The 26,689-nt window shown below is 41.0% G+C and overlaps 1 long non-coding RNA gene across 2 annotated transcripts; it reads left to right on the forward strand.

Moving 5' to 3' along the window:
- Positions 1 to 981: 981 nt before the first annotated feature.
- On the forward strand, positions 982 to 15,990 carry LOC146366447 (uncharacterized). 2 transcript variants are annotated; one of them, XR_014797614.1, is made up of 7 exons: positions 982 to 3,857; positions 5,536 to 5,645; positions 6,867 to 7,076; positions 7,194 to 7,293; positions 7,412 to 7,647; positions 7,814 to 7,971; positions 8,629 to 15,990. It is a non-coding gene; the product is annotated as an uncharacterized LOC146366447 (long non-coding RNA). The 2 variants fall into 2 exon arrangements; XR_014797613.1 differs by having other exon boundaries at positions 983 to 3,862.
- Positions 15,991 to 26,689: the final 10,699 nt, after the last annotated feature.

Consider the following 26,689-nt stretch of genomic DNA (forward strand, 5'->3'; position numbering starts at 1 on the left):
TGGTAACTGTGCAGGGGCGGATCTAGTAAAGTGTTGCCAGGGGTCCAGGTAGGGCATTAACAGGGAGAGGGGGGCACAAGGAAATACTTTCTTATTCTCATTTAAAATGTCTCACTTTTAAAAAAATAATTATCTGAGTCTTGCAACAAACAATTGATAGATTGATACATATATACCATCAGAACAGTGTACATCACTGTCACAACAGCGTTTGTTTTCATTCAAAGGCTTTATGATTTTTCCTGTAATGGTGGGCCGGTCTCTAGTTAAAATGCCCGGGACGATTTTTTTGTCCCAGTCCAGCTCTGTATGCAGCTCATCTTCAGTCTGGTGTTACCTACATCTTCCTATTCAGAAGGCAGAATTTCCGAGTTCTGAGTACAATCGAAAGCACCACGACTGCAGTTTTTGTGTTGGATGTAAAAAGCAGGCTAGGATAGAATCAGGTGTGGGATTTCTCTCGTGGAAATGTGCACATTATTTTTTCCTTTCTATTGGTAGGTGGCACAGTGCACTTGTGGCAAGTAAGCAAGCTAGAAGACTGGCAATCTTGCTGGGTATCCAGTCACGGAAGCAACACATTAACAAGAGAATTCTGAGTAAAACCAAAGTTACTTTCCCTAGTAACTAGTAATTAGTTACTCTGAAAGTAACGAGTAACTTGAAGTAACTGAGTTACTTTTGATAGAAGTAACTAGTAATGTAACTAAGTTACTAATTTAAAGTAACTTACCCAACACTGGACACTACTCATGTCAGCACTTATATTTCTGACCTCGTGTTATAATCGATTAAACGCCATCTCCTCCCTTTTGCCCCCATTTTTGATGTTGTGGGTACAAATGATCAGGCATGACATTCTCATAATAAATCAGATAAAATACTGCAAATAATTAATCCTGCATTTGTGTGATTGAAATGTGTGTGCAATGACACAGTTTTAAAGATTTGGCCTAAATGATTCTGGAGTGAATGAGCCTGAACATGATGACCGGACTAGTGACACCATATCACCTGTGACACTCACACACGCACGTGTGACTTTGCCAGTTTCAGCTGAAACAATTTCAGTGTTTCAAACCATGTTCCAGAGTTTTTAGTTCACCGTTCATGAGGTTTCAAGAAGAAAATGAAAGACAGATCTGAATGTTTGAAAGTGTTTTGGAAAAACTCTGTAAAGATTAGATGAACAATACTCAAAGGATAAATTCAACTGTTTTATTTTGTTAGATAAGTTGAAAAAAAAGTTAAACAAGCAAGTAAATAACAAAACAAGGTTAAATGAGTTAAGAACAAAAAGTTAACAAGTAAATAACAAAACAAGGTTAAATGAGTTAAGAACAAAAAGTTAACAAGTAAATAACAAAACAAGGTTAAATGAGTTAAGAACAAAAAGTTAACAAGTAAATAACGAAACAAGGTTAAATGAGTTAAGAACAAAAAGTTAACAAGTAAATAACGAAACAATGTTAAATGAGTTAAGAACAAAAAGTTAACAAGTAAATAACGAAACAAGGTAGAGGAGCGAAAACCCCAACAATCCCCTCTGAGCAAGCACTAGGCGACAGTGGGGAGGAAAAACTGCCTTTAAACGGGCAGAAACCTCCGGCAGAACCAGGCTCAGGAGGGGGCAGTCAACTGCCGGGACTGGTTGGGGGGGTGAACAGAGGTGGAGCAAGACGAGGCTACATCAGTTGAAGAAGCAGTATTGTCCCTCTTCCGGAAAAAGCGGAAGAATCTTTTCTTCTTTTTCATGGACTTTTCCACGAGCGCCTTTTTGTCCAGGATGAGGGTTCTCAACTCATCGATGGTTTCTGTGTTTTGCCTCTCAAGTTACTTGCATGTTTGTTCCACCTGTTCTAATGTTGCTCGTGTTTCTTCAAGCTTTTCTTTGAGCTCTTTGGATGTTGCCTCCTGTGTCAGCTTTGCCTCCTGCAGGTCTGCATTTCTCACTTGATCTTCTTTGTGCAGGCCTTCTAGCTGCTCATTTCTTTTCTGGATGTCTCGGAGCGTACACTGCAGGTCTTCATGCATTTTGTCTTGCTTTTGCTTTTGCGCCTGCATTTCTGTGTTTTCCCGCTTCAAGTTGTTGAATTCCAACAATATCCCCTTAATGAGCTCTGAGTTGTTTTTGGCCATGTGATCGATCCTTTTCTGCATGTGTGAGCATCGTTGTTCCAGTGTTTCCTTTTCTCCCTCCAGCTCACTTGTTTTGACCTTCAGTTCATTACAGAATTCTTGCAACTTTTGATTTTTACTCTCAAAGTCCTTGATGATGCACTTTTCTTCTGCCAGCCTTTCTTGCTTTTGCTCTTTCTCTTGAAGGAGGTCTTCATTTTGGCGCAGTGTTTGATCCAACCTTACCTTCACCATTCTGTATTTTTCCTGCATGCCTTGGAGTTCGCGCTGCAGGTCTTTTTGCTTTGTGTCCTGTTCTTCCTTCTGTTGGAGGACTTCTTTATTTTTTTCTTCAGCTTCATCAAGCTTTCTTTGGAGCAGGCGATTGTTTTGGTCCATGTATTGCAGATCCCACTCTATCTTATCAATCGTCGCTTTCCTGCCTTGAAGCTGCTCGGACATTTCTTTAACTTCAGCGCTCTTTTGCTTATTTTCTTTGATGAGGAATACAATCTGCTCTCTGGCTTGAGCAAACTTGATCCCCCAGCCCTCATTAATAATGTTGATGTCGGGCTGGCGCTGTAGTGTTTCTTCCACACTGTAAAAAAAGTCAGTAAAATATACAGCAAAACACCGTCAAATTCCAACGGTAATGGAGCGTAAAACCAAAAACTTCCTTTTACTGTATTAAATAGATTGAATAACCGTTAATTGTGAGACTGGATAAAACTTTGTTTTTTACTGTAATAAAATGTTGAAATTATAAATATTTTCTGTGAAAACAAATAAATATGCATACATTTTACAATTAAATATTGTAATGTTGAAAATGTCTGAAAAACTTAGATTTTACGGTATTATTTGAGTAAAACTACATCTTTTGGGGTTGTGCACATTGGAATTCACAGTATAAAGCTGTAGATTTTTAAGCAAACAAAAACATTCATTTTTACAGAAGCAAGATGTTAAAAAATAGGGTCCACCGTAATAATACAACCAGTAAATAAATTTTTTTTAAAAAAAGAAGCAAATATCAGCAGTGAAAGACAATAAAATTGATAGTATTTTTTTTATTTTAAAATTCCAATACTGATATACAGATTAAAAGTTAGGCCTGCAGTTGTTAACCTTCTGATAAAAAAAAAATCAACAGCAAAAGAAGATGTTAAAAATAAAGTTCATGGTTGTGAATAAAATTGATTTCAATAATCTTTTTTAATTATTATTTTAAAACAACTTTATGTTGTTGTGTTTCACGCCATATTATCAGACCACCTTAAGTGGGTCCGCCTTAAATTTTGAGTTTGTGTGATCGCTGTTGATTGGTAGCTAAACTGCTGGTAAACTGTGTACAGGCGTTTTACGTTCGAATTGCAGAGAAAAAAAAATTCTGGTAGCAACATTGTGCAGTATGAGCGAACCATTTCACCAAAAAAAGGGGAAGCAAGGCAAGACGTGGCTGCAGCGGTCTGCAGACGTGACTTCTGATCAAATTCGAACCTCCTCCTAAAGAAACAAAGAGCGACGTTACATTGCGGGATGACGTCACCTGAAAATGACCAATAGCGCGGCGCGCTGCTGAGCTGTGTGCCAACCGCTCTTTTTTTCATGCAGGAGACTCAAGTTGGCTTCGCTAACGGACACAGTTTTGAACTCGTATATTAGCGCCATTTATTGCTGCTTGGACCACAGCATCTTCGGAATTTGTAGACATCCTGGCAGCTTACAATTAGTTCGAGGTGAGGTAAGTACATGCACCTTCAAGTTATCTCTGTTATAAAAATCCACCAGCCCAGCGTTTATAGATAATTTTAGCAGTTCGTTTTTTATGAGTGAGGTTGTGAATTTAGTTAGCATTTGTGAGTTGAGTTAGCATTACTGTCGCGAGGGAAGCATTGCTCTGGATTAGTTTCTGTGTTTGGCGTGCTTAATTCGCTAGGGAGGAATTACCAAAGTACATGGAGTTATGTTAACCTGTAATTTCTGTGGTAAGGTAGTTCAGTCATCAGGGGGCTACGTGCTTCATTGTAAACTGCATCGGAATGAGCCACGTTGTTTCTTTCGGTGTATTGAAGCAGGCTGCAAGCAGACATACACCAGGTATGGCGCGTTTAAGGCTAATTTTTACCGAAGACACTCTGCCCCCACCCATGTCACTGGTGTGGCGGTGGTTTCTTCGTTTACATGTGCAATGGCGATGTGTGAACGTCAGTGTCAGAACTCTAAAGAGTTAATAGCTCATCTGAAGAGCCATATTGTGGAAGGACACGTGGTCACTTGTCCAGTAAGAGGATGCACAAATACCTTTAGAGTTAAATCATCTTTCACTGCTCACATGTCACGTAAACACAGTTTTCAGACAGCAGCATTGGTGATTTATATAGAGAGTGTGCATGTCAATCATCATCTGTTCCAACCACATCAGATGACTTTGTACCCTTGATTTCCCAGCCTGCTGCACAGTCTATTACAGATGAAGATAACATGGAAATGCCCCCTGAATTCTGTGATCTTTTTCTGAGAAACGTTTCACTATTCTACTTAAAATTGCAGGGTCAGTTTCTACTGCCTGCTTCAACCATACAGAACATTGTGGAGGAAATGCAGAACATGCATGAGTTGGGACAGACATACAGTTTGGGTAAACTTGCATCACTGTTAAAAGATGACACATCATTATCAGAGGAGGACATCAACAAAGTCTGCGAGTCTGTCAAAAGCTATGATCTTTTTTCTGCATGTCATACCGGGCCATTGAGGACAGTGCACTCCAGAGCTCAGACCTTTAAAAAAGCCTTCAACTATGTGGAACCAAAGAAAATATTTTTAGGGAGAGATGAAAACAGAAAAGATAGGTTTGCCTATTATGTGCCTTTAAGAGAGACTTTGAGATGTCTGCTAGAGTCTGATCTGTGGCAGAAATCAGAAGAGCCCTCTACTGAGCCTCCTGCTGATGTTCTGTGTGGCATAAGTGATAGTAAGCTGTTTAAATCAAATGATTTTTTTGGTCAAAACCCATCATGTCTCAAGCTAGTACTCTACCAGGATGCCTTTGAAGTCGTTAACCCTTTAGGCTCTGCAAGGACAAAACACAAGGTATTAGCTGTATATGCATCAGTGGCAAACTTGCCACTTCATGTACGCTCAGACACAGATCACATGTCTCTTGTCTTACTGTGCAGGGAGAAAGATTTTAAAGAGTTTGGTCATGCTAATGTCTTCTCTGAATTACTGGCAGACTTGAAAGAATTGGAGGACAGTGGGATTGTTGCATCAGATGAAACTAGAGTCAAAGGAACTTTGTTTTGCATTGCTGGTGATAATCTGGGTTCTCACAGTATTGGTGGCTTCACTGAAAACTTTAGTTCTTCAAAGTACTTCTGCAGGTACTGCCTGATAACGAAATCTGAATTTCAGGGTGCTGACCCAAATCTGTGTGGACCAGAACGTACCAAAGAGAACTACAACTCTGCTGTTGATCGCCTCCAGATTGACAATACACCAGACGTCGAAGGAGTGAAGTTCAGGTCAGTGTTCAATTCACTGAAATACTTCAACGTTTGTATGCCAGGCTTGCCACCATGTCTAGGTCATGATATCTTTGAGGGAGTTTTGGCTTATGATGTGGCACTGTATCTGAAATACTTCATAAAGAAAAAAGCATGGTTCACTTACTCCACTCTGAACCGACACATCAAACAGTTTAGTTACCATGCCTCTGATGCTTCTACAAAGCCATCTGAGGTCAGTCCTCAAGCAGCTAAACTCTCAGGACAGGCTGTACAGAACTGGAACTCCCTCCGATTGCTGCCTCTCATAGTTGGTGACATAGTGACAGACCCCACAGATGATGTGTGGAACTTAACTCTGCAGCTGAAAGATATTGTAGACATGGTGTGTGCTCAGAAAATTTCAGTGGCTCAGGTAGCATATCTTGATATTCTTATTCAAGAATATTTAGAGTCAAGAAAAGCTCTGTTCCCAGAATGCAACCTGAGACCAAAACACCATTTTCTACGCCATTACCCAGCACTGATTCTGAAATTTGGCCCACTGATAAGATTATGGACAATGCGCTTTGAAAGTAAGCACAGTTATTTCAAGAGGTGTGCCAGAAATCTGAAAAATTTCAAAAACCTCTGCCATACACTCTCTGAAAGACATCAGAAGTTTCAAGCCCATCTTGCAGCAGGGTCATTGTGTCAATCTGTCTTGAAAGTCAAAGATGGTTCTCCATTTTACTCACTGCTGTACAGTAAAGCCATTCAAGAAGCAGTTCAAATGTTTGACTTTACTGAAACCAATACAAAGGTCACAGTAGAAATGATGTACAAGGGAACACAGTACAAGAAAGGACACTTCCTTGTCACAGGGGGCTCTGACTCTGTTGAGTTTGGTGAAGTAGTTCTCATTTTGATTAAGAATGACAGTGTTTATTTTCTGGTGTCGGTGCACGTGGCAGAATACCATTCTCAGTATCATCTGCACTCAGTGAGAAAGGAAAAAGAAAAGATGCAGTGTGTGAACATCATTGACTTAATTGATTTCTATCCATTAACATCTTACATGAAGTATGGGTACCAAATGGTTCCATTGAAACACAGTGTGCTGTCACAATAATGGTGCTGTTAGTTTGGTACTTACGAAACACTGTATAAAAGTGTAGTATCAAGAAAGATCAGCTTCATATTTTAAGACCAAAGGTACCACTTGGTGTAAATTGACCTTTATTCACATTCTTTTATCAGACATCTCAGAAATGAAGGACAGCATAAGGAGTTCCATTACTAAGGTGCTGCCGGACCTGTCTGCCTTAATCCTTGAAATTGTACTGGAGGCACTACAATCATTAGGAGTGGAGACATCTCAGGACCTGCAGTTCATCAGTGAGACTGATCTGAACTCTGTCCTGAGACCAGTTCAGGCAAGAAAACTGCTGGCTGCCTGGAAACAAACCAGTAAGTATTATGATTTCATTGCACAATAGCCATGAAGGGCTTTCTGTTTTTTCTATTATGCTTTGGCCAAGGTCCAAAAAGTACAATTAATCTATTGTTTGTGATATTGTTTTACAGCACCAAATATGGAAATTTCAAGCCAGGCCAGCATATCGTCTCCATCTGTTTTAAGGTTTAAGGGTGGTGGCACAGCTAAGACCCAAGAGTCTCTTTCAAGGTTAGTAAAGTAAACAGATTCAAGAAGATATTTTACACATTTCTTTGTTGTCTGTCTCTAAATCTTATTTTGTCTTTATTATGATTAAAAAGGTTTGTTTTGTTCCTGCCCTTTTCAGACACTGAATTTGAGCAGAAACCATAAGGATACTCAAAGGACCTGTGACTCTCAGGAAATGGTGAGAATTCAGGTCATAATCTTTTTTTCTTTTTTTTCCCCATTAAATTCATTTTCCTTTTTCCCTTTACAATATTGCTGTTTTGTTTTTGTAAACTGCATCAACTGAGAGGGACAGATGAAACAGTTTCAAGACAATGGCAGGAAAAACATGCTGAAGATTGAAACAAATATTTGGTATGTGTTTTACCTTAAATCAAATTGTTGAAAAACATTCAGCTACACTGCAACACAGGGAAACTTGATTTGCACTTATTTTGTTACTTTAATTTCTTGTCTCATTATTTTTGTCAGTTATTATTGTTTATGGTGTATGCCCTTCTTGTTTTCTTTCTGAATGCAGAAGGTATCTAGCCAGTCCACAATGAAAGCTTTGTTGCACCCCATGAGTCTTCTGGCAGAAATGATGGCGCCTGTATTCTTTGGTTTCCCTAAACATCACACCCTGCCTGTTTATACGAGGCTCTTCAATTAAGTCTGCACCCAAAGATTCAATGAGAGGTAAGCAGTGGTATTATTCACGTTTTGCTAAAGAAAGATGGACAGGAGACACTAATCTTAATCAGCCGAGCTCAGGTTCATGTCCAGGTGAGCAGTTTCATACGCTATAAAATGTAGATTGAATGATAGGTCTCATCACCATGCATTCAGCCATTAACTTCAAGTTCTATGATAAATCAATAGGAAACTTAAATACGTTTTCCAACAAATTATGATTGTGATTAGGGCTGCGTTGTCTATGTATCACTTTTACATAAGTAGATTTAAAGGATAACTATTGCCAAAACGCAACCTGGGCTGTTTTTTTTTTTTTTTTTTTTTTTTTACTGTATCGATTTTGAGGCGCTCAAATTTATGCCCCGGCCCCCTAGTATTCCCATTCACTGGCTATTGACCACAAAACAAAATCACGGTCAATCTCAAAAACGGCTCGTTTGTCGTAATTATGCTTTTAGATATATGTTTGTCTCGTTTACAGTAAAAAAAAAAAAAAAAACAGCCCAGGTTGCATTTTGACAATAGCTATCCTTTACGAACTGTATATTTTACACTTAAGAAATCATTTATCATTAGATCTGTTTTTGGCAGCACGTTTTGTTCATTTCTGTGCATTTTGCTCAAGCACTGATCAAACTTTGTCCATTTTTTGCTGCACAGGGGATCCTGCCAGTCCAAAGTGAACTCCTGATGGACATTGAAGTACTCCTGCAGAGCTTGTATCTTCGACACCATGCGCATTAGAAACTCCACTGAGTCCTTTCCTTCACCAAGGCAGGACCCAGTGACTCATTACTGTTGATAGGTCAGGGGCAGGTAATATTTTGTTTCATGTTTATTCATTCCTCCACGGATTACCAGCCACATATATGGACACATGCTGTATTCTCAAGATCTATGCTGTTTTGTAGGAATAGAGAAAATGATATGTTTAGTCTGTTTTCAAATGGTATGTCAAATTTTCTCATTGTTTATCAGTAATATTCACTACCTTGGTTATATATGAGCATCTTTAGATTTTTCTATATTTAGCAGTTGCAAATGTAAAATGTACGGTAAACCATTTATGTTCCTCATATTGTACTGTATTTTTAGCGGTAAAATACCGGCAGCTGTGGTTGCCAGGAATTTACCGTAAAATGTATCTGGTCAAAATAAAATGCTGTAATTTGTTATACAATTATGTTTTTTACTGTCAAAGGTTTTAATAAGGTTTAACATATTTCTGTTATTTTTACAGTTATTTACAATAATAGGGTCTATCCTATTACTGTTAAATTAACAACAAATTACTGTAAATATTATTATATTATAACTTTTTTTTTTTTACTGCAAATATCCGTAAAAAGCTATGGAAAGTTGCATTTTTTACATTAAATTGCTGTATAATTGACAAATATATTTGTTTTTTTCTATCATGATTTTGGTAAAATAATACGTTGTCTACCTTAAAATTTAGGGTTACAAAACCAGTATACCGTATTGTCTTTTACAGATTCCAAATTTTTTACACGGTATATTCCTGGCAACCACAGCTGCCGGTATTTTACCGTGAATTTGACAGTTTTTTTTTTTTTACAGTGTACACAAATATTAAAATAAACAATACAATCAATAGACATTATACACAATGTAAAAGATCAAATGTAAATAATGTAAAGAATATAAAATACGTAGATCAACAAAAGGCTTGTTTGAACAGAAAAGTTTTTAACTGCTTTTTAAAAGAATCCACAGAGCAACTAAGGTGTGTTGCTTATGAAATCCATGAAGTGCTACAGAGAAAATTACATTTTATTCATGTAATGAACACATTTTGAACTCTTAAAGAAATATAACAAAAGCAAAGACACCCAGCTGAACTAAAATGATCCAGCAAACAAAAACTGTTGTGAGCCGCCACCCTTATATCTCCTTTGGGCTTTTGGAGCCTTGACCTGACTTTTAAAAAATAATTGGAAAAAAGCTTGATGCTGCTAAAAAAAAATAGATATTTGCAAAATTCTGCCTAAATATTTATTTTACCTGGTTAATGTGTGTTGCGGGGCGTGGTCTGCAGCGCCGCTGCAGGGGAGGCAGACACACCTGAGCTGCACCCGCAATCACGCCTCGCCGCCTTAACGTCTGTGCTATTTATGCTGTTGTGTTGTCGGGCTGTGAGCTGAAAAGCTACAGCCGGCTGTATGCGTACAGCAACCGTGTGTGAAAAGTGGTCAATAAAGAGATGCTGTAAAGCGTGTTCATGCAAACATCGTCGGGTCTGCCGTGATATGTTTACAACGGGACTTCTGCTCCTGAACCTCTGCGCACAGCGTCTGCAAATCGGGGCTGTACGAAGTCACTTTCATCTTTACGCAGGACTGTAAGCTGTCGTCTGTGAGGCGTGAGCGCTGTTTGTTTTTAACATAGTTCACGGTGGAGCTGCTGACATAATGTGGATCCGAAGATTCATAATTGGCCTACCTGGGGTCGAAAGTCTCGATAAACGCACGGCGTTTCAGCGGCTACACCGGCTTCCGCCAGTGTGACGCTTATTTTGAGCGATGAAAAAATAATAAGATATAATTTTATTTTTATATTTCAATATCACAATAATCTTCCAATTTAGAACTACAAGTTAAAAAAAGAACTAAACACAAATAAAATACACTTCAGCTAAATAGTTCTAATTTATTTTCCCAAACCACCCGGAGCCGCAAAATAAAGACTAAAGAGCCGCATGCGCCTCCCCTGCTCTAGACAGAAATCTCGACCCCCCCAATGCTCAGCACAAAGTTACGCTCTTCCCTGGATAAGTAAGGGATAAATAAAAATCACTTGACCCTAAACTGAATGTAGCTGCTAATGTTGTGACAGGAATGTTCTTCCGCTTCAAAATGACTTGATATCATTCATGACCGATTATGGGACAACAAGTTATTTACAATGGTGTAAAAAACTGGACCTGTTGAGGGCTGCAGCAACTTCATTATTGATCTTTTACCTAACTATATTTGTTGATCACATCTAGCTCACTCATGTTATACCAGCCATCATGGCAAAATGTGACCCAGAGATTTAGTCCAAAAAACTGAAAACCCTGGGAAACAGAACCCATCACACACCTTCTTATGCCTGCTTCTTCATTGCTCCAGGTGATGACAATAACATCAGTAGTTCTAAGCAAGGTCCCAATTTTCAGATAAACAAGTCTGGATGGCTCTGAACATTTTGAGTTTCAATGAGAGTAAAACGGAGGTGATTGTATTTAGACCTAACAATATTTAATGCAACCCGCATGGGAATTGTGGTTGGCTTGAGTCTTATATTAAACAAACATATTAGTTTTGTGTTGCAAAAAAGCTTTTTCCAGTTGAGGCAAATAGCAAAGCGCTAGCCAGTTTAGTCAAGACATGACATGGAGAAGGTAATACATGCCTTTATTTTAACTTGGCTGGACTACTGTAATGCACTTTATGTTGGAGTCAGCCAAGGGTCTCCTGCATGTCTTCAGCTCGTTCAAAATGCTGCTGCCCGCCTCTTCAATGGTGACCACAGGCATGAACATGTAACACCTATCCTGTCCTCTCTTCATTGGCTTCCTATTCATGACAGAATTAATTTCAAAAATCCTAACGCTGGTTTATAAATGCCTTAATGGTCTCCCCCATACCTTTCAGAGTCATCATCATCATCATCATCATCAACTTTTATTCGCCACATGCAGTAAACTGCAGTGAAATGAACCCGCCCCCCGACCTTACACACACAACACAGACATCACATGGGGATACAAGTCAGAGAACGGTTGCATTACAGAAAAACACTGAAATGTACACTACAATGGGAAAGTACAAGAGGAAAAAAAGAGACTACTCACGCTGGGCTACAGGAGGACAGCATGAGAACAGGAAACAAAAAAACTCCTCTGCACAAAAAAGCACATAAATGTCCACAGCACAACATTATAGAGCACGTGACCAGCAACAGGGTTGGGTAGGGAAAAGGAGTTCACCCAGGCAACACAGCAGCCATCCTGCCACTGCGCCGACTCACCAGCGCAGGCTCAGACCCGCCTCGTGTTCCCAGGAGGCAACAAGCATCGAAGGCGTTGGAAGGGGAGGGGGAATGTGTGAGTGCTTATCAGTGTAAGTGTATGTGTGCGCGTGTCCATAGTTCAGCTGAGACAGTGTCCTTCGCCCTATCAGGCCAAGTAAACAGTCTTCCAGCCAACCCAGGTGGTCTTGCATGGGATGGGAAGAATAGTCATCACACAGTCGTTATCAGGGAGTTTTTGTTTGGCTCCAGCCTTGGGCCTGAGCAGCTGGCGCCGTGGTGTTCGCATGTTGATGTCATTGATTTTTCTTTTATGCGAGCAGCTCAGTAGAATTTCAGAGATGCTCTTTAACACTCCGACACTGGTCTCTCAATTTCCCGTTGTAGAGCCGCGAGCCTCCCCATGATGGTATCAAACTTCTGGTCCGTGGTGTTGTCATTCTTGTGATTCTGAGACCCCACAACTGCAGTGAGCCGTTCTGTGATGTGATCCAACTTTTGCTCAAGGGTCTCATTTTGAGCAGGCCTCTCTTTGATGTATCCCATCATACGCTCAATGGTGTTATTTTGAGTCTTCACGGCAGCTGTAAGCGTCTCCAAGGTGTTAACCATGCTGCGTTCGTTGTGAGAGGTCGCGCCTCGTCCCATCGCTTCAATTCCAGCGGGCAGCCTTGGGGGGGTTTGAACAGCCGGTTCTGCTCTCTTATTTCTCCAATAAGTCAGGGCCAAGCCAGCTCCGATCAGCAAGAACCCTGTTATCATGGTTCCGAATAGGTAGATATCTGCAGCGTCCTCGATCGACAGTCCCGCCAGGCACATGATCCTCCAGTTCTGCCACCCGTCCATCGTGTATCCGGCAGGGAAAGTCCCTCCAGGGCACTCAGGCTCTCCCGAACCCAGACTTCTCGTTGAGAAAAGGGTGTCAATAGCATTCAGAGACCAGTTGATCAAATCCATAATTCTCTTTTAGGTTTTAGAGAACGACAGTGAGAGACTGTTCGAGGGAAAGTAATACACACGAGACAAGACAAGGACACAAGGGGAAGGAGGAGAGGAGAAAAGTGCGACCGCCTTCGCCAAGAGCCAAACGAGTTGCTTCAGCCTTATATTCCTTCATGGACCCTTAGGTCAGCCGACCAGCTGCTGTTGGCCAAAATGTAGAGGAGAACGAGCCGTTTCAATTATGGCTCCCAAACTCTGGAATACGCTGCCTTTAAATATTAGACAGGCATCTTTGTTTAATCACTTTTGAAAACACACCATTTTTTGCTAACATTCAGAATCAGAAGACTTTATTTATCCCCACGGGGCAATATAACAAACAACGGAGCAGCATGACGTTGAAGATAAGGACAATAAGAACAGGCAATAAGAGTGAGATAATAAATACACAGAATATACAGTATATATACAGTTTTAAAATTAAAGTGACTGAATAGGTAAATAAATAAATGTAAGTGACTAAAAGTGAGTAAAGTGTCGGCAGTATAAAAGAGTGTAGAGTAGTTTCTGTTTCTGGTGGGGGAAATGGTCTCATCGGCTGGAGTTAAAAAGCAGAGCTGCTTTGGGGACAAAGGTGGCGCTCCTCCTCCTCTCAGTCCTGCAGGAAATGCAGCGGAGGCGTCGCCCAGAGGGGAGCCATTGAAATGCGGGGTGAAGAATGTGAGAGGGGTCGTTGATGATTTTGGCTGCCTGTCTAAGGGCCTGTTGGCTGAAAACCTGCGCCAGAGTTCTGACAGGCCAATGACTGTAGAGCAAACTGATGCAGTGTGCTGCAGTCTGTTCCTGTATGAAGGCTGAGGGAGTGGAACCAGCAGGTGATGGAGAAGGTCATGATGCTTTCCAGGAAGGCATCGTAAAAAGTCATCATGATGGGTGTGCTGACTCCAAAGGAGTTGAGTTTCCTAAGGAGGTATAGCTGTTGGTGGCACCTCCTGAGAATCTCCTCTGTGTTGGCAGAGAATTTCAGGCTTCCCGTGGATGGTGGTGACTGAAGCAGCCAGATCCCTCTGCCTACAGGAGAAGGTCACCACCTTTGCTCACGTTCAGTTCAAGTTTGGAGCTGTAACGCGTTACTGTAACCTGATTACTTTTTTCAAGTAACGAGTAAAGTAAGGGATTACTATTGCAAAAACGGTAATTAGATTACCATTACTTTCCCGTAGGAACGCTGCGTTACAGCGTTACTAAAACTGTGAGTTTTTTACGAGAACGTCTCATGACAGTGATGTAACCGAGTGCGACGTTCGTGACAACAGCTGTGTGCAGATCAACAATGGATCATATATCGAGTGCGGAGAGAGTATGGGCGTGCAGCGTTTAAAGCGTGGAAGTACTGACCTTACTTTGAGTTTGATTCCATAAATGTGACAAAAACATTAGTGTCCGTTGTGCGTGGGAAGAAAACTTCTTTTTACAGCAAAAAAACCCCTAAACTTCCAAGCAAGCACCGAGTAGCTACGACGTAATGGGAAACTCACAGAGAAACTCGTGGATTCTTCCACTGACCGCTGCGGCACACCTGCACCAGGGTAAACCTCCGCCTGCCCCACTCCTGCTTTACAGGTGAAAATAGAGCAACAGGACCGCTAGTCTTTGATGTTATTTATTTTCTGCTGTGTTTTACTTGCATCTATTTGAAAGACTGAGTGTAAACACAAAAAAATATTTTATTTTATGTGCTGGAATGTGCAGAAAATAGGTTTAAATATTAAACAAATTTCTTCCAGTCAGAGAATGTTGCATATAATTAAATTTTTGCTTCATGCATGAAGTTAAAAGATTAAAACTAATAAAACAAGTTTTAAAAAGAGACTTTTCCATTTGATTACATTTTGTATGATGGATTATGCAGAAAAAGTAGAATTGGGCTGAAAGATCTATCACTTTATCACCTATTCAGGTTGTAAATCGTGTTTTTAAAAAGTAACTAAGAAACTAAGTAATTAATTACTTTTGAAAATAAGTAATCAGTAAAGTAACGGGATTACTTTTTTTGGGTAAGTAATCAGTAATTAGTTACTGATTACTTTTTTCAAGTAACTTGACCAACACTGGTCGTCAGCATATTTCACCAGGTGACAGCTGGGCTGTGTGGATCTGCAGTCATCAGTGTAGAGGATGAAGAGCAGGGGGGAGAGCACACAGCCCTGGGGGGAGCCAGTGGAGGTGGAACTGAGACCGGAAAGAGAGTTGTTCACCCGTCCTGTTGGTCAAAAAGTCCAATATCCACAGGCAGTGTTGGTCAAGTTACTTGAAAAAAGTAATCAGATTACAGTAACACGTTACTGCCCATCTCTGTCCACAGGATTAGCTGATCATCCAGGTGAAATCGGGAGGAAAGTTCAGTGGCCAGGATGTGAGGCTGCAGAGTGTTGAACGCTGATGAGAAACCAGCAAACAGAAGTCTGGTGGAGGAGTCAGGGACTCCAGATGTTTGTGGATGGAGTCCAAGATGAAGATTGTTGCATCATCGACGCCTCTGCGTGCACAGTAAGAAAACTGGAGTGAGTTGATATGTTTATTATATGTATTATTGTGTGTTTATGTGTCAGTGTTTTTATCTTGTGTGTTACTCCTTTGTTTCTGTTCAGCACTTTGGGCAAACTTTCTGTTTTTAAATGTGATATATAAACAAAATGGATTTGGAAATCTTTTTTTAGTGAATACATTTGATTTAAAAATAAAAAAGAAGAATAACAGAAGCATTTTTTCAGTGAATCAATACATGTGCATTATGGGTTTTTTTCTTTTGTAGTTTGTTTGTTTGATGCTTGTATTCTCTGGTTTTCTGCTTTAATATTGTTTATATGCATCTTGTATTTTATTTGATACAAAATTACACCTGATGTATTTAATACACCTGTATTAACATTAATGGTGTCAGTTTTTGTCTTGTTCAAAAACACCACAGGGGTAAGGGGACCAGGGGCTATTTTCTACATTTCTACAAAAAAAGTCAAATAAATGTGTTCTTTGTTTCATTCATCACTGTATTTTAAAATGAAGTCCAGTTGTAAAATGTAAACACAAAGGTTTGAGCGCACATAATTACACTGATAAATGTCTTAATATTATATCCAAACGGACAACATGCATCAAATGAAAGATAACTCAAACTTTGAGTTTTAAACTGTGACACAATTTGTAAGAACGCTGGACTACACTCTCCTCTCTTTAATTTGCACAGCTACAGTGAATTAAGTGTTTTATATGGATGTTTTCTATTTATGTGTCTCTTTTATTAAAGTAATATGTATATTTTAGGATTTTCTCCAAAGAAAAAATGAACAAGTTTGCATATTAACTCTGTGACTGGCATTCACGTGAAGCGTAACCTCACTGTGAACACTGAGGGAAATGTTAACTAATGGAATAACATTATTGTTGCCAACTGACGGTGTTCTGTATTCATCAATACCAAAGTTACTTAATACACCACTCAATTTAGCTCTGCCCATAATGGCTGCTTCTTTAGTTCTTGTCCAGGGTGAGAGGCCAGAATAACAGGCTGGAGTCAAAGGGCAGACACAGACAGAGGCTGAGTGATTTTCCAAAAAGAATATTTTTATTTACAAAAAAAATATGAAACTATGAAGCGTAGTGTCCGTATGGCTATGATCCAGAGTTCCAGGGTGTTCCACGTCCAGAGGTGACGGCAGGAAGTGCAGGCAGGTGAAACAGGTAATCTGAATGATGGAGTGACCAGGGATGAACAGGGAGGTGACACACTGCACAGATGGGTGAAAGGTCCGAGAGGTACTGTGACACAAGAAATGATCATTAGAACAACGTGGATAATTAACAAGATGTACACAATTGAGAACGCCAGCGGTGTGGAGAGTAGGCAGGTAATGAGGCTCCACCTGGGGGGTGGAAACCTAGAGCTGCCAGAGAAACACAGACACTCACCCAGACCATGGTAGTTGTGTCTTCAACAAATCTTGAAAATCCAGAAAAGGTTTGAATGTGATCACCAAGTTCTTTACAGACCACTGAAAACTAGGGGTGCAACGATACACAAAATTCACGGTTCGGTTCGATACTTTGGTGTCACGGTTCGATATTTTTTCGATACAAAAAAATGTTCATGCTTTTTTAATTTGTCATTTATTAAAATTATAAATATATATTTTAACTCAAAAGTACAGTTTTTAAATTTAATGTTGCTGAAACAACAAAGTAATAAAAAAATTAATCTATCTGATGGAGAAATCCCTCATCTTTGGAAAAGAGAGTTTATTACAGAGAAATGGCTCTTTCCAAAATAAAAGCTATACTATACGCTTCTTCTGGGCTATATTCTCAGCAGCATATTAAACATATCAGGTCCCCATAAGGAGAATCCTGTGCTAATGGCTGTCTAAATGACTCGGGTAAAGTTTGTAGCATGCGTGCTTGTTGTTCTGCTTCCACTTGTCTTTGCACTAGGATGATGTCGGAGTAAATGTGTAGTCATATTCGTTGTGTTCCCACTAGTGCTGTCAGCGTTAATCTTGTTAAAATGACATTAACGCCACAACACGGCAAATCTCCGTTAACGAGCTACCGCGGATCGCCCCGTGCGTGGGGCTGGACAGCGTCAACACGTTAACGAGCAAACTGCGCTAACGCACTAGTTCCCACCAATGTAATTGAGCATTGCGTGGCACATCCAACATACTGTTTTACTTTTGTCCATGACGCGCTTACCTTCAGGGTCATACGTCACATGAAGACCAAAATAGTTCCAAACGCCAGATCTGAATGAGGGTGGGGGAGGTTCAATTTGCCATGTTGCAACGAGCTTAGCTTCTGTCTTGCTAGCTTGTGCTGCGCTCAGTGGATCTGCACTCGACAGTGCAGCCTAGGCGGAGTAGTCGAGCATTTGGAACAAAGCAGTTCAACACAACATCGACGCCAAGCAGTTAGTGGACCTGAGTGCAGACCACATGGGCACAGCTGAGGTGCTGAGCAGAACCATCAAACTCCCATGTCTCTGTTAGAGGACCTGAGGGTGAGGAAGACATTCACCACCTAGGGGTGACAGTAATTTTTGATCAAAGCATGTACAGATAATAATGGATTGGATTTATATAGCGCTTTTCAAGGCACCCAAAGCGCTTTACAATGCCACTATTTATTCACACACTGGTGGAGGCAAGCTACGGTTATAGCCACAGCTGCTCTGGGGCAGACTGACAGAAGCAAGGCTGCCATATTGCGCCATCGGCCCCTCTGGCCAACACCAGTAGGCGGTAGGGTAAAGTGTCTTGCCCAAGGACACAACGACCAGGACAGAGAGCCCGGGGATCGAACCAGCGACCTTCCGGTTACAGATACGCTTCCCAACCCCCTGAGCCACGGTCGCCCCAGATAGAGCTGCATAAACAGCATGAACTGGTATTTGTATAGGCCTTTTCTAAACTAATAGAGTACTCAAAGCACAGTTTCTAATCTCTTCATGCAGTAAGCAGCAGTTTGGCAAGGATACTGTGTGTCTGCCACTAATGTTCAAGGTCAGTAGTGCAGCTGATAATCTGGAGACACTTCACTTCTTGAGTAGAAATGGAGCTTATCACTGATAAGCAGAGTGATGCTGCTGATTAGGTGGTTAAACTATAAAAGCTTATTAGCACAGAAGGCACTAAAACACAGTCCTGATATGTAGGTCAGCTAGGTTTTGGCAGCACTCATAATCTAGCAGACAAGCCTCTACGATGCAAGAAAGTGAACACGCTGAAACCACATTGCTCTTCCCTCCCAAACCTCATGAAAGAAACCCGGACTGTACAACAATGCAATCCACCTCTGTGACCATGAGGATAATTAAAGATGGGTAACAGTTTTTCTCCGCGGCTTGGCTGCAGTTCTCCTTCTCAGTATTATTACACTCGTGCGTAAGTTCAATGAGTCCAATCTTCAGTCAGCATTCATGCCACATGCTTTAAATCTCATTACACATCTTCTATTCTCATTTGTAGACGCCGTCGTGCATGTGTGTCCTTGCCTTTGTCACTTTTGTGCTATTAGTTGCTTTTTCAATCATTTTAATTGTACGCAGCACCATCATTGCATTACATCTGGCTAAACACATGCTCCTCTCTGCAAATTCTCTCAGCAATGCCAATCAGCACCATGTTTTACAGGAGCCTTAACTTTCTGTCTCCTAGTTTTAATGAACACAACAGCACGTAAATCTCTCTCTCCCCAGGCTTCCATTAATCTTCATTTTGCATGCAAGAATTGAAGAATATGCAAGGTGAAGTCCAATTTAAGTCGTCTCTTGCTGCCAGTATGCAATTCACACACAAAAAAGGTTCAGAAATCCTCAGATCCCTTTCTGTCCAGGGTTTCACATCTCGGTGAATCCTGGCTCTTCTGGAATTCCAATCAGTTTACCCAGAGCATGTGGCAACGACTAGTCAGCTATCTACCACTATGTAGCCATCCTCTTAATTTTGGTTGGAATTTTTTCTCCTGTCAACATATCTCAGTCAAATATGTTTCAGTTCAGTTCAATACTTGCTTCAGCCGGCCAGGCCGCGTTACCAAACTCAAATTCCCAGTCTGATCATTTACTTTCATCTAGAGTAAAAATCTCCAGCAATTCTGTGAAAACGACAGCATTTCATCTTTCGCAGCTTCCTCCGTAAGCTCGCAGAGCTTCCAGCAACTTATTCAAAAGTGAGTACATTCAGATTTCATTTTCTCATGGGTTGCATCTCGACCCTAAGAAGGTAATGATTTATTCCTCCCTTCAGCTCAGTCTTAGGATGGCAGTAGACCACACGTTCCTTATTAGTATACCAATATACCAATGCAAAATGGGGAAATTTGGCTCGGGCCACTTTGCTATTCAAAAACCTCACAGATATAGTGAAATCTATCTACAGTTATAAAAGTTCAGGCAAAACAAAACCCTGTCCTACATTGTAGAGGCAAGCAGGAGTCACAGAACAGACATTGTCTTGTGTGCAGAGTGGCCTTTTTTCACTAGAGTAGTTACCTGTGTGCGCTCAGTTTTTCTTTAGAATTGCTCAGTCAGGCTTTAACAAACTGGGATATCAGATGCACTGTAAAATGTAATATTGTGTTTAATTAAAAATATTAAATAGGCTGAACTCAGTTTTTATAAATTTGTTATTAGAACTCGATTTAAATAAGTTACCAGTAATTTTTATGAAAAAAAAAACAACAAAAAAACAAAACAAAAAAACCCGCTGATGAACTCAATTTATTTGAGTTGTCTTAACTTAGAAAAACTAAGTAAGATGGAAGTTTTGCCTCTCAGGGCGGAAGGATGAAAGATGTGTTTTGAAAATGCCACGTGACTACCGTCCTCCTCCCTCTGGGATCAGTCCGCATGTTCATGGTGCATTTGTTATGGAATATGTTGAGCAAACCTGGAGAAGCGTCAGCTCAAGAGATTATTGTCATTGCTGTGGATCTTTACCTGATACACTGACTTGGTGAGTAAATGTTTACTCTTATTCAAACTGATTTTGTGGCTTCTCTTAGTTTAGCACCAGGTTTATAATCTTGCTAGCTAGTTAGTGTTACGGTGTGTTCACACCGAACGCGATAGACGCGAACAGAGCGTCAGGTTCACATGTAAAGTCAATGGAAAAGCGCGATGACCCGCGATTGCGGCTCCCGCGAAAATTCGGAAGCAGATTTGCGAAAACGCCTGAAACTCGCGTAAGTCTAGCGCGTTTGGAGCGTTTGACTCGCGAAAAAAACCACGCGCGTGAGTTTTTGTGTTGCATTTTGTGCATACGCGCGTTACGCGTCTACCGCTCGAGTTGGAAAAATCTGAACTCCAGCGTCAAATCGCGCCGCGACAACCAATCAGGAGCCTGGTGACGTGGCTGTGACCTAGGTCAAAGGGGCAGATCCAGCCAAAGCCCTTCATTCTTCAATGGGGGGAAGGCTAATCAGCGCCGTAGCAAACAACCCGGAGCCGTACGACACCAGCTGCTTTCTGTACCGAGACAGGAATATAAAGGACGAGCTTGGAGGAAGATATGTAAAGAGATCGGGCAACCTGGTAAGTTCATTCATTTCTCTTTTGAAAGTTTTCGCTGACCCGGGGAAGCCGCACAAAAGCTAGCAAGCCACCGCTATTTTCCCACTGACTACAAATACCGTTCTGCTTTTATGCATGTTGTCATATAGGAATATATTTTGTTTATTAATAAACAGCACACAGTGGTCCCGCTCATCCGTCACTGCTTCGCTTTTTCGCTGATTTTCTTTTTTTTTTTGCACCGTACAGCATTGCATTCTGCAGCCTGATTGACAAATCTGCTTCCTGTCGTGTCTCCTGCGCTTGCCAAATTTATCATGTTTGGTTTTGATAACCATCACGTCCAATAGAAAAAACAGCACAAAAACACCCATAACTATGAGCCTCATTCGGAAATAGACACCTGCACCGCGAGGGGAAAAGGCGCATGAAAGTGGCAGGCAGATGAAGACAAACCGCGGTATAATAATACTTTTACGTTTTGCAATCTTCAAAGGTTTGCACTTTGAGAATCAACTTGTGAGAACTGTGACTAATTTTCATGTGTGTGGGGAAAACAGTGTATAAAGTGCGTGGCCAGGGGCTAGTTATTCTGAGAACCCCTGCTGCAATAAATGAGGGACCACTGTATATACTTTCTCTGATTATATTCAACCTGTTAACATTTAATATTGTCTTGATAGAACCAACTGATTCTGCAGCAGAGCGTCCCCTGTTGCTTCTCCTGGCTCCCCAGTCCCTGAGCTCCTGCTGCTGCACCCACAGGTATGTACAGCAGCACTGATACCTTTTTAGTCGGTGGGATTGCCTTGTGATCACCTTTACTAAATATCTACAACCAATCTGATTAGATCCTGTTTTGTTTTGTTTTTTCAATGTTGAAATTAAAATCTAGTAGCAGTCTTCTCATTTCTTTGTGTTTTGTGCTGTTTTACAGGCCCACAGAGGAGGACGGCTCCGAGGCAGATGAGGGACGGGTCCCAGGACGGTCCATGGGCGGTGGAGCTGGCCATCCTGGAGTCCCTGAAGAGGCCACACCAGTCTCCAATGGAGCATTTCCTCCTCAGCCTTGTTCCTGCTCTGGAGAGCAGCTGGGTCCTTTTTATTCCTGTCTCTCTGTAAATACTTATATCTTATATATTTATGTTTAATGTTTTTCTGTTTGAGAATTTTAATATTATTTCAAATAAATTTTTATAATGACTAATGTCTCAGTTCTACTACACAGCAAATGTTGGCACACGACTTGACACATGTAGAATTTATTTCATATTATACTAATGACAAAATATACTAATACAGTGGGATGCAAAGGTTTGGGCAACCTTGTTAATAGCCATCATTTTCCTGTATAAATCGTTGGTTGTTACAATAAAAAATGTCAGTTAAATATATCATACAGGAGACACACACAGTGATATTTGAGAAGTGAAAAGAAGTTTACTGGATTTACAGAAAGTGTGCAATAATTGTTTAAACAAAATCAAGCAGGTGCATAAATTTGGGCACCACAAAAAAAGAAATGAAATAAATATTTAGTGTATATCAATGTGTGTGTCTCCTATATGATATATGGGGTGCCTTTGTCTGGACGTGCTTCCCATCCAGAGCTCCACAGCAGAGTGGGAAGTTCCAGCGCTCCTGGAATCCCTCTGTGATGGAGCGCCAGTCTCCAGGTGAAGGCACAGCCATGAAGTCGTCCACTAGACAGTCCCAGATGGCCGTCGCTACCTGGGGGGTGATCTGGCTCACCGTGGACACGCCGACTCTGTAACTGAACGCTTGGTCGTGAAGGAGTCCCCGGTGGCAAGGAACCTGAACAAAATACTGCAGTCACAAAATACATTATTCAAATTCTAAAATACGTTTGTGATGTCAGATTTAAATTACAAAATCTTACATAAAACATTTTGTAATTATAAGGATAATTACTTAATATATATTAGATATAATATAAAACAGTTGTGTTTTGTTTTAACTTTAACATATCATAATTTGATTGGTAACAACTTTTGCCACTACAGTGAGCCAATCACTCATAATTCTAAACATGTCAATCAGGTAGGAATGAAGTAAGACATTAATAGAAATAAAGAGTTGTATGTTGACATGTAGCCCGTTCCTTGCTTAAATCATTAATATTTTTGAAAAATTAACCTGTGATAAGACAGCTTATCAAGATACAGGGAGTGCAGAATTATTAGGCAAGTTGTATTTTTGAGGAATAATTGTATTATTGAACAACAACCATGTTCTCAATGAACCCACAAAACTCATTAATATCAAAGCTGAATGTTTCTGGAAGTAGTTTTTAGTTTGTTTTTAGTTTTAGCTATTTTAGGGGGATATCTGTGTGTGCAGGTGACTATTACTGTGCATAATTATTAGGCAACTTAACAAAAAACAAATATATACCCATTTCAATTATTTATTTTTACCAGTGAAACCAATATAACATCTCCACATTCACAAATATACATTTCTGACATTCAAAAACAAAACAAAAACAAATCAGCGACCAATATAGCCACCTTTCTTTGCAAGGACACTCAAAAGCCTGCCATCCATGGATTCTGTCAGTGTTTTGATCTGTTCACCATCAACATTGCGTGCAGCAGCAACCACAGCCTCCCAGACACTGTTCAGAGAGGTGTACTGTTTTCCCTCCTTGTAAATCTCACATTTGATGATGGACCACAGGTTCTCAATGGGGTTCAGATCAGGTGAACAAGGAGGCCATGTCATTAGTTTTTCTTCTTTTATACCCTTTCTTGCCAGCCACGCTGTGGAGTACTTGGACGCGTGTGATGGAGCATTGTCCTGCATGAAAATCATGTTTTTCTTGAAGGATGCAGACTTCTTCCTGTACCACTGCTTGAAGAAGGTGTCTTCCAGAAACTGGCAGTAGGACTGGGAGTTGAGCTTGACTCCATCCTCAACCCAAAAAGGCCCCACAAGCTCATCTTTGATGATACCAGCCCAAACCAGTACTCCACCTCCACCTTGCTGGCGTCTGAGTCGGACTGGAGCTCTCTGCCCTTTACCAATCCAGCCACGGGCCCATCCATCTGGCCCATCAAGACTCACTCTCATTTCATCAGTCCATAAAACCTTAGAAAAACCAGTCTTGAGATATTTCTTGGCCCAGTCTTGACGTTTCAGCTTGTGTGTCTTGTTCAGTGGTGGTCGTCTTTCAGCCTTTCTTACCTTGGCCATGTCTCTGAGTATTGCACACCTTGTGCTTTTGGGCACTCCAGTGATGTTGCAGCTCTGAAATATGGCCAAACTGGTGGCAAGTGGCATCTTGGCAGCTGCACGCTTGACTTTTCTCAGTTCATGGGCAGTTATTTTGCGCCTTGGTTTTTCCACACGCTTCTTGCGACCCTGTTGACTATTTTGAATGAAACGCTTGATTGTTCGATGATCACGCTTCAGAAGCTTTGCAATTTTGAGACTGCTGCATCCCTCTGCAAGATATCTCACTATTTTTGACTTTTCTGAGCCTGTCAAGTCCTTCTTTTGACCCATTTTGCCAAAGGAAAGGAAGTTGCCTAATAATTATGCACACCTGATATAGGGTGTTGATGTCATTAGACCACACCCCTTCTCATTACAGAGATGCACATCACCTAATATGCTTAATTGGTAGTAGGCTTTCGAGCCTATACAGCTTGGAGTAAGACAACATGCATGCAGAGGATGATGTGGACAAAATACTCATTTGCCTAATAATTCTGCACTCCCTGTAGAACCATGTAACTAAAGATGAACCAAACTGTTCAGTTTTATCTAACTCTGTTTTAATAAAGGCTGGTGACCCCTGTTCTAGAGTCTGACAGCTGCAGGGATTATATACAAATATTCAACTATACCAGAATTAAACCAGGTCTAAATAAAAAGGAGTGAGTTGATATCAGCAAACACAGAGAGCATATATTGATATGACTCCACAGCCATGCTATCATTGCAAACACTGATAACAGCATAAATCGAATTAAATCAGGACTTGATGAGAGCTTTCGAGTATCACTAGAAATATTATAAACAGTCGTCTCCGTACCACAGTTTGCTGTCAGTAAACACCGACAGCATTCACTGATAGCATAGCACATCCATGTTAGCAGTGTATAAACGATAGTTTAGCATATATTAGCACAGGTATCAATAAAGGACTACCGTATTAAACACTTTTACTAACCTCAGGCAGACGGACAGGCGCTCTGCAGGTGGGATTGAGCGCCTGTAGTTGGTGTCTAGGCGGCGATGCTGGGACCAACGCGGGACAGCAGGTCCTCAAACTGGGCGAGGGAAAGACGGCGATATCGCTGAAATCGGCCGTCATCCAGGCGCAGCTCCTGGAGCAAGTGGTGAAACTCACCAAACTGCTCACGCGTCTGGAGGACCTGATGGACCCAGGTACGGCGAGGACGTCCTTAACGCCGCTGCTCTGCTCTCCACAGTAAATAGAGAAGGGAGGCTCTCTCTGCAAACGCTAGCTCGACAGCTGCCATCTAGCAAAGATACCAGTCTGGCACAACTTCCTCCCACATTCCTCCCACATTTCCAGTTCACGCGCGTCAAAATATGCAATTTTGAGGCGCGATGAATTTTTCATGGACACGCGTTGAGGTGCAAATGTGCACGCGTCAAATTAGGGGCGTTTGGGGCGTTTTCGCTCGCGCCTATCGCGTTTGGTGTGAACACACCGTTAGCCTAGCGTTGCTGCTGCGGCTGGGCTCATGTTACTAAAAAGTTAACACCACAGCCTTAAAAACCTTACATAAAAATATGTCTGTGAAATTTTCTGTTGATTGTTTGAAATAAAAAAGTGAGATAAGAGCCCAGACAAAATTCTTCGGGAGGTGCAGCCGTTAGGGGTGGGGTGGGGTGTGGGGGGTATTTTCAGTCCATAGCCATAACTAACTAACTAACTAACTAACTAACTAATTATATATATATCATGTTTAATCTGAGTAGCAAAAGACCGCAGGGGGTTGAAAACAATAAGCCAGGAGTTAGCTGTGCTCCTGGACTCTATCAAGCCTTGACCTCCCGGTCAGCTATCGCGCTGGTGGATAACAGAGCTCTCCGAAAACGTGGAATCACTTTTGCAAATATGTGATATTTTGATAAATTAAGTAGATATTTGAGCATTACACAGCTACATTCTCGCCTGAAAATATCTTAAAAGGTTATTTTGTGACCCAGAAAGGGTAGTCTGGGGAAAAGGAGGATTGTCGGCCACGGTTGTCGGAGCCTGTGTACTTGTAAGCGTGGCAATGGCGGAGGAGCGCGGCTAAAAAACGTATTACTTTTTCTGGGTCACAAAATTAACTTTTAAGATATTTTCAGGCGAGAATGTAGCTGTGTAAAGTTCAAATATCTGCTCGATTTATCAAGACATCACATATTTGCAAAAATGCTCCGACGTTTTCGGAGACGTCCATTTTTTTCATGCTTTGTGGCAGCTTTTGAACATCTGTGGCATCTATTAATGTCAAATCTAGCCTTTATTTAACAACATAAGCAATCTCTGTTACAATGACTGCACAGCCATTAAGGATCAAATCAGTTTCTGAAAAATGTTCTGTTTTTTCTCCCTCTGCTTGCTTCTTACTGTCTTTGAGGCCGATCGGGACCAGCACTCCTGCTGTTGGACAGAAAGACATCAGTAAGTAT

This window comes from Perissodus microlepis, chromosome 18 (assembly GCF_051167445.1).
Source record: "Perissodus microlepis isolate ML-2025 ecotype Zambia chromosome 18, ASM5116744v1, whole genome shotgun sequence".
NCBI lineage: Eukaryota > Metazoa > Chordata > Actinopteri > Cichliformes > Cichlidae > Perissodus > Perissodus microlepis.